At 48.1% G+C, this 13,634-nt stretch overlaps 1 long non-coding RNA gene across 2 annotated transcripts; it reads right to left on the reverse strand.

Annotated features, from left to right (window-relative positions):
- Positions 1–10,689: 10,689 nt before the first annotated feature.
- LOC118238453 lies at positions 10,690–13,634 on the reverse strand. Of its 2 annotated transcripts, XR_004768874.1 has the most exons (3): positions 12,449–13,634; positions 11,902–12,152; positions 10,690–11,462 (listed from the first exon to the last, which is right to left on the reverse strand). It is a non-coding gene; the product is annotated as an uncharacterized LOC118238453 (long non-coding RNA). The 2 variants fall into 2 exon arrangements; XR_004768873.1 differs by lacking the exon at positions 10,690–11,462 and having other exon boundaries at positions 11,619–12,152.

Here is a 13,634-nt window from a genome sequence, read left to right on the forward strand (position 1 = left end):
AAGTATGACCACAGGGGAAGGGCTAAGATGGGGCGTGGGGTGGCTAGATGGATGAAGTAGGCCAGACAGGAGAGTGTCGTTGGCCCTGGGAAGAGAACCACCACTTGTAGACTTCCATGTGCCTCAGGAGTAGGTTCTGGCCAACACCTGGGTCTCCCAGGAAGTCACCCTGCCATGTAGCCCTTCCATCTTACCAGTGAGCTACAGAGGGGTGGGTCTGCTGGAGTCATTGTGGTGGCTTTGGGACACTAGGATCGTGGTGGGGACAGAGGAGAATCTAAATGGAATGCTTTCTAGCCTCACTGTTACTAACCCTCTTGCCTGGAAGAGGTAAGAGAAGCCCCATCCTGGCAGCTGCCAGCATGGGGTGGGTGTCACCTGAGACACTGCCAGTGGCAGCCTTTGACGGGAAAGGTGAAGGGAAGGATTGCCTCCGAGCCCCATGAGCCCACCACCTCTCAGTCTCCCACTTCCCTGAGAAGGAAAGGTGGATGAAGTCCCCTCCCTGTGTGTGCCATGCCTGGCTTGGGAAGCCTGGGCATCCACAAGGTCAGTGAATTTAGCCATCCTGGGTGGAATGGGCTGTAACGTCTCCCAGATGGGGGCCATGTAAAAACTCCCATCTTGTTGCATTGACTTTGTGAGGGTTACTTGTCTTCTCTGTTCTGACTCACTTGCCTTCCCCAGTGAGATAAGACTTGTCTCACCAGCTTGTTGGGAGGCTTGTTGCCACTGAGTGTCTAGCCCAGGAAGCTCCTGGAATAGAGTTTCATCGATTCTGTATCTTCCTGGGAAGCCAGAATCCTCAGAATACCCTGGGTTGTCAAATCGTGTCATCCAGTGCAGAAGCCACAGTGGCTGGTGTGTGTTTGAAAAGTGGTCACCCTGAGGTCCTAAAATTACCAAGATGCACATCAGATGTGACCATGCAACTCCAAAGAAGAATGGGGTTTGGCATGCATTACTTTTAATATTTCTTTATGTATTAAGCTGAATAAAATAAATTTAATTAAATTAAGTTCATCATTTTCTTATTTTCAGACTGTAGCTACTGGAGTAGGTGTGAGTGCAAACTTTGACTGAGTGATGCCCAAACTCGGAGAGGTCATCTTTGGGGCACCCTGCCTCCTCTCCCGGGAAAAATGGCTTTGGGGCTCGCAACAGCCTGGGGTATCTGCTCCCTATGGCTTCCTTCCCTCCTTACCCCCCCCCCCAAACTCTCACTCTCTCAGAGCCTCAGATTCAGGCCAGAGTGGGAGAGCTGCCCTCCCCCAAGATGAGTATAAAGCTAGCTTCCAGCTGGTGGGGATCTCAAAGCTGTGTGGGAATGTCCCTGGCCTCACTTTCTCCTTCCCAGCCACCCCAAGGGATGCGGCTTCCTGGCCCCAGGGTCTGAGTCAGATGTAAGGAATCCTCTCTTCTCAGGAGGGTCTTGATGACAGGCAGGCCATGGACACTGAGCATCAGAAAAACAGGGTTGATCTGGGCTCAGCAGTGTAGATGGAAGCTCAGCATCACACTAGTGACAGGGCTGGGGAAGCCCCACCTGGCTGCCTCACAATTCTTTGGCCTGTAAATCTGGCATCATCTTCATTCAGCTCATGTTAGAGTCCAGAGGATGATGTTGTGGAGGTGTGGCCCTCTGCACAGCTCTTGTGGAGTAGATGACAGTCTTCTGGAAGACCCATGTTGGGCTGTGGCAGTGGCTGTTGTCAGTCAGTTTTGGAGGAAAAGCAGATTCGGGGTGCACAGGCCAGGTTGGCTTACAGTTCTCTTTCAGGCCTTGGACTGTCCATGGCCTACTTGTAGCCTGATGGTCCTTTTCAGATGGGGACATTGAGATGTCTTCAGGGGAAATGACTTGTTGGAGTTGAGAACCAGGTGTTGATTTCCATCCCCAGAGCTTGTGTTCTCTCTAACCCCAAAACTAAGAAGGCTCCAGGAAGAAATGAATCTAAAATAGAACTTTCTATGATGGAAGCTTTACCCAGCCCCTGGCATCCACATACCCAAAGAGTCTGGAATGTTCTGGAGGAAGTTCCACCCAAGCCCCCCTCCCCTATGACTCTCCTTCTGCATCTCAGAAAGCCCAACAAAATGATGAACTCTTTCCCAGAGATGCTCAAGACCAATTCCACAGGGTATTTAAACAGGAAGGACATCCAGGAGTCCATTAAATGCGGACTTTTAAAAATTCGGCTTGATTTGGATTGTTGAGTCAGCAGAGAGGTTTATCAGGGTGCAGAAACTTTTCAGAACTGTGAAGTCTTCAGCCAGAGAGAGAGAGAGAGAGAAAGAGAGAGAGAGAGAGAGAGAGAGAGAGAGAGAGAGAAAGACAGAGAGAGAAAGACAGTGTGTGTGTGTGTGTGTGTGTGTGTGTGTGTGTGTGTGTGTGTGTGTACACGCATGCGAGCAAGTTGCACAGGTGTAGACAGACATGGTGGCTTTTATGCCTATAATCCCAGAATTCAAGAGACTGAGGTAAAGGAATTGCCAAGAGTTTAAGGCTAACCTCAGCTACATAATGAGACTATCTCAAAAAGGAGAAAGCAAATCCATAGCTCTTGGCTTGAGACCACTCTCTCCAAGAAGACCCTGAGCCAAGGGCATGGGTACAGGTAGTCCACTCAGGAGGGGATACCAAGAAACTCTCAGGAGCAGACAGGGTGGGAGCGATACCTGGGGTGGGGTGGCATTTGCTGAGGGGGTTTCTGCTGCGGCACCAGTGCTCCATCAGTGACCAGATCAGACTGGCCATCTACCAGATCTTCCCTGGCTTGGCAGGAGGACCTTACTGTGAGTGTGAGATTTACACAACCTCCACATACCCCAATGCCTACAGGAGCTGTACTACCCTGAGCAAGGCTCTGCCCCTCTCTGAGCGTCTAATTTCTGCTAGCCCTGACATGGCAAGTGTGTGACCATACTACACCATAGTGTCAGAACCTGGATGACTTATACATGACAGTTCCCTCTCATAGCTCTGGGAGTGCCAGTCTCAAACCACAGTGCTGGAAGGTGTCTGTGAAGCCTGCCTTCTCACAGGTGGTGGTGGGGCTATTAGCTCTGGGATTTTTAAAAAAAGAGCACACAAGAATAGTAGAATCTAACTATTTCTAAAGGCCACGCCCCCATGACCACCCATCTCCTTGATAGTGGGGGTTTCAGCATGGGAACCAGGTGGAGGCAACATTCTTAATTGAGCCCTCTCTGGCTGGTGAGGTCTAGGGATGTCACCCAGAGATTGAGGAGTAGGCAGGGGTCAAATGGATAGTGGGCAGCCAGACTCCTGTGAGGCTTGCTTCTGTCTCTGACTCAGGGCATGCAGTTAGGCAGGCTGGACAGGTCTCTGTGATCTCCATTCCAGCCCTGCTGCAGATGAAGGACCTGCCCTGGAGAGGACAGAGAGCACAAGGCTGCAGGGAGAAAAAGAGGCAGACAGGACCAAGGCTGCTTCTCCTAGCTCATGGGTCAGTGCAGTTCCCTCCAGGATACCCCAGGAAACCTGGTTTCCTAGAGCCAGGTGGTATGGTAGCTGGATGCTACACATTGTCAGGGAAGAGGCCAGGGACCACAAAGGAGGAGGGACTTCAGGAGCCAGGTGTGCTCTGAAAGATGGAATCTGAACCCCTTGTGTTATAGTTGTCCTGGCCAAGACTGCTGGCTGTGGTGAAACAAGGAGCCTAGGTCACTGTGCATGCCACTTTGCTAGCTCAGTCTTCCTCTCCTGGGTTCTAGTTCTCAGCTTCTATTTCTTCCCACACTTCTCTCCTGGGATAGCCTTGAACTTGCTATGTAGCCAAGAATGATCCTGAAGCTTTGGTACACTTGCCTCTATCTTCTGAGTTCTGGGATTACACACAATGCACTATCTGACCCCATTTCTGTCCCTGTCTTGTTCTCATGGATGTCATGTGGTCTGATCGGGCCTCCTGGACTGGCTTCAGCCTCATCTATCTTGCTTTCAGGATCTCCTCACTTGTTCTGTTGGGTCCCGGTGTCTTTACTATTCTCTCAGCTGCCTCCAATGCCACAGGCCCAGTTGGTCCCCCACCCTCTTGCACTCCTGTGTCTACCTCTGGTAGCAATTACTCTGGGTTAGAATGGAAATCTTTAGGGCCCAGACAGAACCAAGAGCTGCATATAGGGACACATGGTGACAAAAATCCTCAAGAAACTAGACACTTTGGTCATGGGAGTTGTGAGGGGGCGAATCTTCGGAGAGCACAATTCACTCAAGAACACAGACCCACATCCTGTGGCTGCTCTGGGACCCTGACTTGCCAGGCTTCTCTACCAATAGAACCAAGACCCAGGGTTGGGTCAGCCTCCCAGGGCCAACCAGGGCTGGCTAGAGACAGGAGAAGGCTCACTGGAAACCAAGACTTCACAGGCTGCAGCCATCACCATCATTCACCCATGACCTTCTGAAGGCCACTGATGCCTAGAAAACAGTCCAGAAGGCTCGAGTCTGAGTCCAGTCTCTGGTCTTATGAGTGAGAGGCAGCAGCCTGGATTCCAGCCCAGCTCTGCTTCTGGCTATGTGACCTATGTGGCCTTGAGCTGCACTTCTCAGTGTCTTCACCTGGAAATCATAAATAGCAGTAGCACCTCTGTTGGGGATAATGGGGAAGATTCACTTATTACCATGCACGAAGCTGGCTTAGGACCTAGCAGAGTGTTCAAGTAATGATAAAAATAATAATAAATAATTGTTACTAATTCTTTTTAAAGTGCAGGTTAGGTCAACCTGTTTCTCCTCAGTAGTCTCCATGGCTCTCCATGGCCTAATGAGTGAAGTCTAAGCAAGCTCCAGTGGTGAATTTTCTGTCCTCATCCAGCTCAACTCATCAGAGCCATGCTCCCTCAGAGTCCCAGGATTTAGCAGAGCAGTGCTCCCTCTGGAACAAGTGCCTACTTGGCTTCTTGGTCCTTGGGTAATCGCCCATTCCACCACAGGCTTCTTCTTACCCCCTGCCAGCTCTTCCAAGTTCACACCTTTGCCTACTTAGTTATTTAATTTTTGAAGTACGGGACTTGAATTCAGGATCTTGTGTTAGGCAGGCCCTACCCCCCGAGATGCAGCCCCAACCCTTAACAAATGTTTGTTTGTGTAATTGGAATAGGGTCTCACGGAGCTGTTCAGGATGGCCTCGAACGGTTTATATCCTCCTGCCTCAGCTGCCTGAGCAACTTGGATTGCAGGTCTGTGCCACCTGGTGTCCATCCATCTTTTAATACATCTGCATCCTTGGGAAATCCCCTGCAGCTCCCTCAGGCAGGAGCTCAGCTCTGAGCATTGCAGGTAATCTGAGGCTCACCATTGAATCTCTAGCTTGGTCTCTTCCTGGCTTCTCCTCATGCCCAGCCAGATCTTGAGTGTCAGAGTTAACTGGTCCAAACTAGAACTTGAGATTTTTCTCCTTCAAGTCTCTCCAAGTCTCCCCAGTGCCCTCCCCCTCTACTGTTCAGACCAAGAACTTGCCAGTCATTCCAGAGCTCTCTCTCACACCCACAGACAAAATGTCAGCAAATCCTGGCAGCTCCATCTCCAGAAATATGCTGAAGTCTCTTAGGCCACGCCTGTAGTTAACTGGCCACTATCACAGCTGTGACTAACCCTGTGCTGCCCCTCCTCCCTTGGTTGGTAGGGGTATTATTGTTTAGCAGCAGGAGGGACTGGGATGGATCCTCAGCACCGAATCAACCAGGTGTGATGGTGCAGGTATGCAACCCTAGAACTCAGGAGGTGGAGGCAGGAGGATCAGAAGTTCAAGGCCAACCTTGATGTGTAGTAAGTTTGAGGTTAGCCTGTGCTATAGAAAATTCTGTCTCAAAAACAAACAAGACCAACAAAAGCAAAGAAAAATGTAATATTTTCAGGACTATATACACTTGTCAAAACTCACTAGAAATGTATTTTACTATATGTAAATTATATACTATTTTTTTAAGGGAAACAAAACCCAGGTTCCGTCACTCCTCCTTACAAACCTGCATGATGACCTCTCCATCAGATTTCTTCCAACTGGCCTTGACCTTTCAGTGGGTCAGGAAAAGAACCGGCCATCAGAGCCAACATCGTTCTGTTTTATTTTACTTTTGAGACAGAGTCCTGCTGTAAAGCCAGGTTTTACAACAATCCTTTTTCCCCAGGATTGTGATTACATGGGTTTCACCACACCTGGCTTCAAGGTCGTTGCCAGCATTACTACTGTTTTGGTTTGTGATAGGGTCTTACTCTGTAGCCCAGGCTGACTCTAAACTCAATTTGACTGCTGAAATCCTATGCCTGAGCAAACACACTTGACACCACTACCCCTACCACCACCATCATCATCGAGACAGGATAAGCAGAAATTGGAATCAGCTATGTAGCTCTGGCTTGCCCGGAGCTCATAGAGATCTGCCTGCCTCTACCTCCCAAGTGCTAGGATGGCGCCAGCATTATTTTTAACCAAAGTAAAATACACAAGTGCATATTTTTATAGTTTGCTTCACTTCTATTTTATACATGCATGCTGGCACTGGATTGCTGAATAAAACTTTTCCTACAGTTGGAAATAAATAAGAATTCAAGGCCAGCCAGGTGTGGTGGTGCATGCTCTTAATACCAGCACTTGAGAGGTAGAGGCTGGCAGATCTTTGAGTTCGAGGCCAGCCTGTGAGTTCCAGGACTACACAGAGAAATCCTGTTTTGAAAAAACAAAACAAAACAACAACAAAAACCGAACAAACAAAAATGCAAGGCCACTGCTAGGCATGGGCTGTCCCGGCCTCTGCTCCCCTTGACTGTGACTTAGTTTCCTCTATCCTACTGCAGGCTTCCTTAATGCTTACAACTGCTGTGCCATTCCTGGCATTCTCCCGCCCAGGGCCTTTGCACTTCTGCCACGAACAGAACATTCTTCCTTTACTTCTCACTTGCTTTACTTCTCATCTCTAATGTCAGTTCCTAGGGAGAGGCTTTCCTGATTGGCATGCTTAAAATAGCTGTGTTCCCAGCTTCCCCGAATCTCTGCCTCACTTTCTTTTTTTCTGCACAGTTCTTGTGACTCTCCATGATGTGTTTGTTTATCTGTTCACTTCCCTACACTGGAATGCAAGCGCCATGTGGTAAGGATTGTGTTGGTTTTATTTGCTGCTGCACCCTGGTGCCAAAATGTTTACACACAGTTGGATGTATGTTGTCCCTGTCTTCAAGCACCAGGCAGCCTGACTGAGACTGTTTCTTGTGCAGCTCTGTAAATGATAGAGTGCTGGCAGCCATGTTCAGCATTTGCTAAGGGGAACCGGCACAGCTGAGGGCCCCTGGGGCCTCATGTGCTTGGTGAGGCCTGTTGTTCCCCTGGAACCTGCTGCTCTCTGGAATCCTCCCAAGTAGCCTTTCCACACTCTAGAAGATTACTCTAGAAGGCTACCCCCAGGGAACCCCCATTCCCTCTGGGGACTCTAACATCCCCCATAGAGCTCAGGCTCTATGCAGGCTGAAATGCTTTGTGGGTCCAGTTGTAGCAAAACAAATCAGTGCAGCCATAGGGCTGCTAGCTTCCTACAGCAGAAGATGGGGCTTGCTGCATGGAGGCTGCCCTGGTTGGGAAGTCAGCCTTGCCAGGACCACTCTCTTACTGTGTAAGAACCAGGAAGAGAAGATGAAGTCTCTGCAAATGTGACTATTCTAGTCCTGATTACCCAGGCTCAACCACTGAGAGCTCATGAAACCATGAATGACAACTCCATTCCCTAGACAGGACACCGAGGACCAGGCAGGAGAAATACCCCTGAAGTCACATAGCATGCCGGGGCTTCATTCCACAGCCTCCAATCAGAAGCCTGAGCCTTTGGAAGCTAGCAGAGGCCACCTGAGCAGGCCTAGGCCAGGCCACAGAACTGGAGCCTGGTATGTACAAGGCAAGGGGGTGGTGCCTTTGAAGCCAAGGCTGCATTTGAGGAACCCTGAAAATTTAGACTTGTTGGACGCCTTAACAGGTACAGAGAGATTTGGAAGAGGGGAAGGAAGGATGGGTTGTTTCCAAGTAGGACAATTTGTTGGGGGAAACAACAGTCTAGTTGATGTGCTCTGAGAAATGGGAGAGAATAGGCCTTTTTTAGGGCAGTCCCAGTGCAACCTAGGAAATTTATATCCAGATCTCCACCCTTCTAAGACATACAGTGCACAGGCAATCCTGTCCCTACACACAGATATATATATATATATTATATATATATATATATATATGTGTGTGTGTGTGTGTGTGTGTGTGTGTGTGTGTGTGTGTGTGTGTGTGTGTGTGTTGTTGGATATCTGTCTATCTATCTATATCTATCTATCTATCTATCTATCTATCTATCTAACCTCTGAAGGTCAAATGCTTTCTCTGGGAGACATGTGACCAACCACTTCACCCAGAACACACACACACACACACACACACACACACACACACACACACACACATATATATATATATATATATATGCACACACACACACACACTTAGCTATCTACATATATATATATGATGCTATTTTAGGATACAGAAGCTCCCAGTTGACTGAGTCCCTTTGGGGATGCTGGGGAATGGGAAACAAGCACAGGGCCTGGGAAAATGGGCCATCAAAGCTGCCTGACCATTCAGCTAGCCATGGAGAAGGGATAAGAGGGCCACAGGGTCACAGTGGATGGCTAAATATAGGGACACTAGAGGTGGAAGTAGTTCCTGCCAGCAGCAGGGGGCATACAGTTCCTTCTAGGGGTGGGACCAGGATGCTGGGGACCAGGGTGGATAGGTCTCAAAGTGCCACATTGTCTTGGGCTAGACCAGACACATAGAGGTCCTGGGTCTGGACTCATGGCCAGGGTGATCATGATCACTGTGCATGGTTCCCAGTCTCTGCTCTGTCCAATCTATTTTTAGAGTTCAGGCTTGGAGGAGTGTCCTCTGAGGACCAGAGGGTTTCTCTGGGAGGCACATGTGTCAGTGTTGGACTGCCTGTAGGTGAATGAAATAAGGTTTTGCCCAGAACACCAGTATTTTCCCCACTTGCCTTCAAGGCCCCGGGGAAGGCAAGTTACCTGTTGTTTTGTTGCTCTACCCTTGAGGTATGTGGGCCAGAGTCTGGTCTAGACTATGTGTTTACTGCAGATCAGAATGCATTACTCAGAGCATCAAATCAGGTGTTATGTAGTGAAATCCTGGGGCTGGCTATTAAAGAACAGAGAAAACCCTGAGCCAATCCACTGGAGGATGACATGTCAGGTAAAGACTCAAGAGTATGTGATGGGTTCAGAGAGATCTTGAACCTAAATGGGAGCCATGTATGAGAAAGGCTGGCAGAGATCAAATGTGGCCAATGACTCTGTTGCATAGCCTGGAAGCATCTAAAAGGATGAATGTGCAATTTATTCTTCTTGGAGATAGGGTTTCACAATGTGTACCTCTGGTTGGGCTGGAACTCAATATGCACAGCAGACTTCAAATTCAGAGAACCACCTTCCTCTGCCTCCTGAGTTCTGGGATTAAAGGCATGTGTCACTACACCCAATCCCAACCCTTTTAGAAAAAAGCTCTAAAACTTTTACTTATATATATCTTCATAAAAAGGAATTATTTAAGCTCTACTAATATTTAAGATATCTGTGATCACTGGTAACCTCAACTTTTTTTTTTTTTTTTGATACAGGGTTTCCCTGTGTAGTCTCAGCTGTCCTGGAATTCACTATGTAGATCAGGCTGGCCTCAAACTCACAGAGATCCACCTGCCTCTGCCTCCCAAGGGAAGGGATTAAAGGCATGCACCACCACTGCTCAGCCTGGTAACCTCATTTCATCCATGTTGTAGTTGGCCACATGTCCCTTCTCACAAGCATCATAGCTTTGGCTTTTCTGAGACACCTCCACTTGATAAGCATGACACAAGATGTCACAGAGACACTAATTTTATAAAGGCAAATGGTCAAATTTCTGTGGAACTTATCGGCAGAAACACAGTCACAACAGCGCACGCTGACTGTCTCACAGCAAAGAGCTCCAGGGACAGACAATCTTGAAGGTGAGGATGCCATTTCCACTTGTGAAAAGACAATGACACCTCTGCATTGGCTCCTTCAGTGGTGCCAGAGGACGCCATCTATCAGACATTACAACAACACAAACTCAGCATCTTTTGGTCAGGGCACAGATGGCTGGGTGAGAATTCACACAGACTACAGGAGCACTTTGTCAAGCTGAGCTTCACTGAGCCACTTGACATGATTCTGTTGTTAGAGTGGTGGCCTGTCACCCCTGTCACAGCAGCTCATAGGAAAACAGGGAAATAGACCTCTATAGCTTATTTTGAAGATTTATTTGTTTGTTTAATGTCTATGATGTTTGCCTGAATGTATGTCAGTGTTCACAGAGGCCAGAAGAGGGCTTTGAATCCCCATTGGAATAGAGTTATAGATAGCTGTGAACTGTTTTGTGGGTGCTTGGAATTGAACTCGGGTCTTCTAGAAAATCAACCACTGCTCTAAGCCACTGAGTCATCTCCGTAGCCCAGAAGATTTATGTATTTATTTATACATACATACATATATACATACATACATACATTGAGACAGGGTCTCTCTATGTAATCCTGGATGGCCTCAAACTCACAGAGATCCTTCTGCCTCTGCCTCCCGAGTGCTGGGATTTAATGTGTGTGCCACCACCCCCTGTACATTCTTTTTACTATTTTTAGTTTTGTGTATGTATGTGGTTGTGCTTATGAGTTCAGAAGAGGGCATTAGATCCCCTGGAGCTGGAGTTTCAGTAGATGGCTATGAACCATCCAACATGGCTGCTAGGAGCCCAAACTGAATAGTAGGTGCTCTTACCTGCTGAGCCATCGTTCCAGTTCCCTCTAGACTATTTGAAATCTGAAAGAGTTTTAGTGTGTCTTGAATGAATTTTTCAAAAATATTTAAAATGGTAAACTTTCTGATACGTATCCAGTAACAATTGATTGACATCAGCTATATAAAAGAAAATTTAAAAACCTGTGCCCAGAATTGAAAATTGTGCCTGTGAACATGTCTCCTAGCATTATGGCTCTTGGGATGTACCTTTCTCAGACATAATAGCATCAAACCAGGCACTAAGACATTCGTGGTATAACACACCGGTCATACCAGCACAACCTACAAAGGAGAAAGGAGAGTTCAAGGACCAACGGGCTACATAGTGAGACATTCTCTCAAAAGAAAGAAAACACAGACCAATGAAACCAAACGAAAAGATAAATGGAATTTAGTACTAGATTTTCAAATGAGTGAACCGTATCTTTCAACCAAGATGGTATTTAAAAAGGAAGCATGTGGGCAGGGCAGGTGATGACGAGACGGCTCAGAAGGGAAATAAATTCGCTCAAAAGCCCAACCTGAGATGAATCCCCGGAACTGCAGTGGAAGGAGAGAACCGACTCCTCGAAGCTGTCCTCTGACCTCCACAAGAGTGTAAATAAATATAAATAAATAAATAAATGAAACAAAGCAAATTTTAGTAGTAATGTATCAAGTCAAAAGAAAATGCTTTCTATTACTACAGAATCAAAATGAAAATAAAGCCAAAATAATATTCATTCTCTCACTCATGTCTATTTTTATGCATACAGGTATTTTATAGTTCATTCAACATGTCTGCCTGGCAGCATATGTATATCATTTATTGCTCCTTTTGTTTTTTGTTTTTTTGGTAGCTCAGACTAGCTTTGACTTGCTGAATGGATGAGTGTGTGCCATGTGCTTGCCATATAATTTCTACATAAAAAGATAATGTGACTAGTTGACGCACACACATTTTCTTTAGCATCAGGAGAACAAGTTTCATCTGTGGCCAAGAGCGATGTGGGGGAAAGAAACAAGAAGGAAGGATCTACCTGAGGCCACTTCTGGGGCTGTGGAGCTAGGCAGTGGTCCAGGCCAGACTCAGGAAAGGCCTGAGGTGAGCCTGAGCTGAGGACAGGGAGGAGTCATGCAGCTGCTTTCTGAAGAAGGGAGAACAGGCTACTGCAACTGCTGGATGAAGCTGGCATCTGAACTCACTTGTGGTAAGGGACAAGAGGAGGTGGGATGCCACTTGTGGGTGTATTGAGCAGGCTTTGCTGTCACGTTGTCTTCAACCCTCGGCCTGCAAATTATTGGGAACAAGTTAGTAAGCCTTCCTGAACCTCAGTTTCGTCACCTGACAAAGAGGAAAAGGGTGTGTGTGGCAGGCTGGGCCCCTAATTATGAGCATATCTGAGACAGGACTTTGTTTTTTCTATAATGTAATTCTTTACTGATTCTTTGGGAATTTCACATCATACATCCCAATCCTGCTCACCTCCCAGTCCCTCCAAACCCTCCCCTCACGCTGCAGCATCTCCCCCAAAGAAACTACCCCCAAAGTCAATTAAAAACAAAACAAAACCCAGGAAACCCCACCTCACTCCTCTGTTTTTCTAGCACCTCTTCATTTATCCTACTGGCACTGGGAACTGCAGTGTGTCATGCAGTATACCCTTTTGTCCAATCAGCCCCACCACAAATGTTCATTGTAATGAGTCATTGGTTTGGTTCAAGGCCTCTGGACCTTGAACCAACCATCATCAAGGACCCTCACTGAAACTCCTCTCGGATATCCTGCTGTTGTTATGAGTCATGGGGATCCTGTGGCTATCCTTCTGCAGGAGCAGGCCCTTCACACACTCTAGCAGGTCACAGATGGGATAGATGTTAGGGTCGGTCAACCTGAGGCCCAACATGAGGGTCTGAGTGGTAGCTGAGATGATTGATCCAGGACACTGGGACTGCCCCCCTTAGCAAGGGGCAGAGCTAGCTCTTCTACTCCCATGCTGAGGGGTGGGGCCATCTCTCCTGAGGGCAGGGACCAGCTCTCCCATGGGAGGCAGGACCAGCTCTCCTGCTGCAGTGTCCAGCCAGGGACAGGGCCAGCTATCCCAAAGCCAGTGAGGGTGGGGCTGGCTCAACATGGCCCTCAGATTTTAATACAGATGGTTTGTATGTCCCCTGTGCTAACACGGGCTATGGATATCATCACACACCCCAGCTGCAGCAGGAACGTGGACCCAGGCATGGCCCTCAGCAGCAGCTCAAACCTGTACATCACCATGCTTCTGGTGGCAGCACAGGCCACCCAGATCAGTATGGCCAGATAGCAGCAAGGCCCTTGGACACCAACATGATCTCTGGTGGCTGTCCATATCCTGGGCCTCTGCACAGCCTTCAGTGGTAACAGGAACTGTGGACATCAGCTCACACCCTGGTTGCTGCTGGACCACAGATCCAGACATGGTCCTAGGCAGCAGCCCAGGCCCGACAACACCATGGCCACATGTAGCATCATAGGCCACGCAGATCAGTATGGCTCTAGCAGCAGCAAGACCTTCAGACCAACATGTCCCCAGGTGGCAGCTCAGACCCCTGGCACCGGCATGGTCTTTGATGGTACCAGGAGCCACAAGCCACAGACAACACAGACCCTGGCTGTGGTAGAGCCATGGACCCAGACATGGCTCTATACTGCAGCCTATGCCTGGATGTCACCATGGCCCTGGGTGTCAGCACAGGCCTGGACACTAACAAGAACTCAAGTGTCTGATTAGACCCT

This window comes from Cricetulus griseus, chromosome 3, assembly GCF_003668045.3.
Source record: "Cricetulus griseus strain 17A/GY chromosome 3, alternate assembly CriGri-PICRH-1.0, whole genome shotgun sequence".
NCBI classification, from domain to species: domain Eukaryota; kingdom Metazoa; phylum Chordata; class Mammalia; order Rodentia; family Cricetidae; genus Cricetulus; species Cricetulus griseus.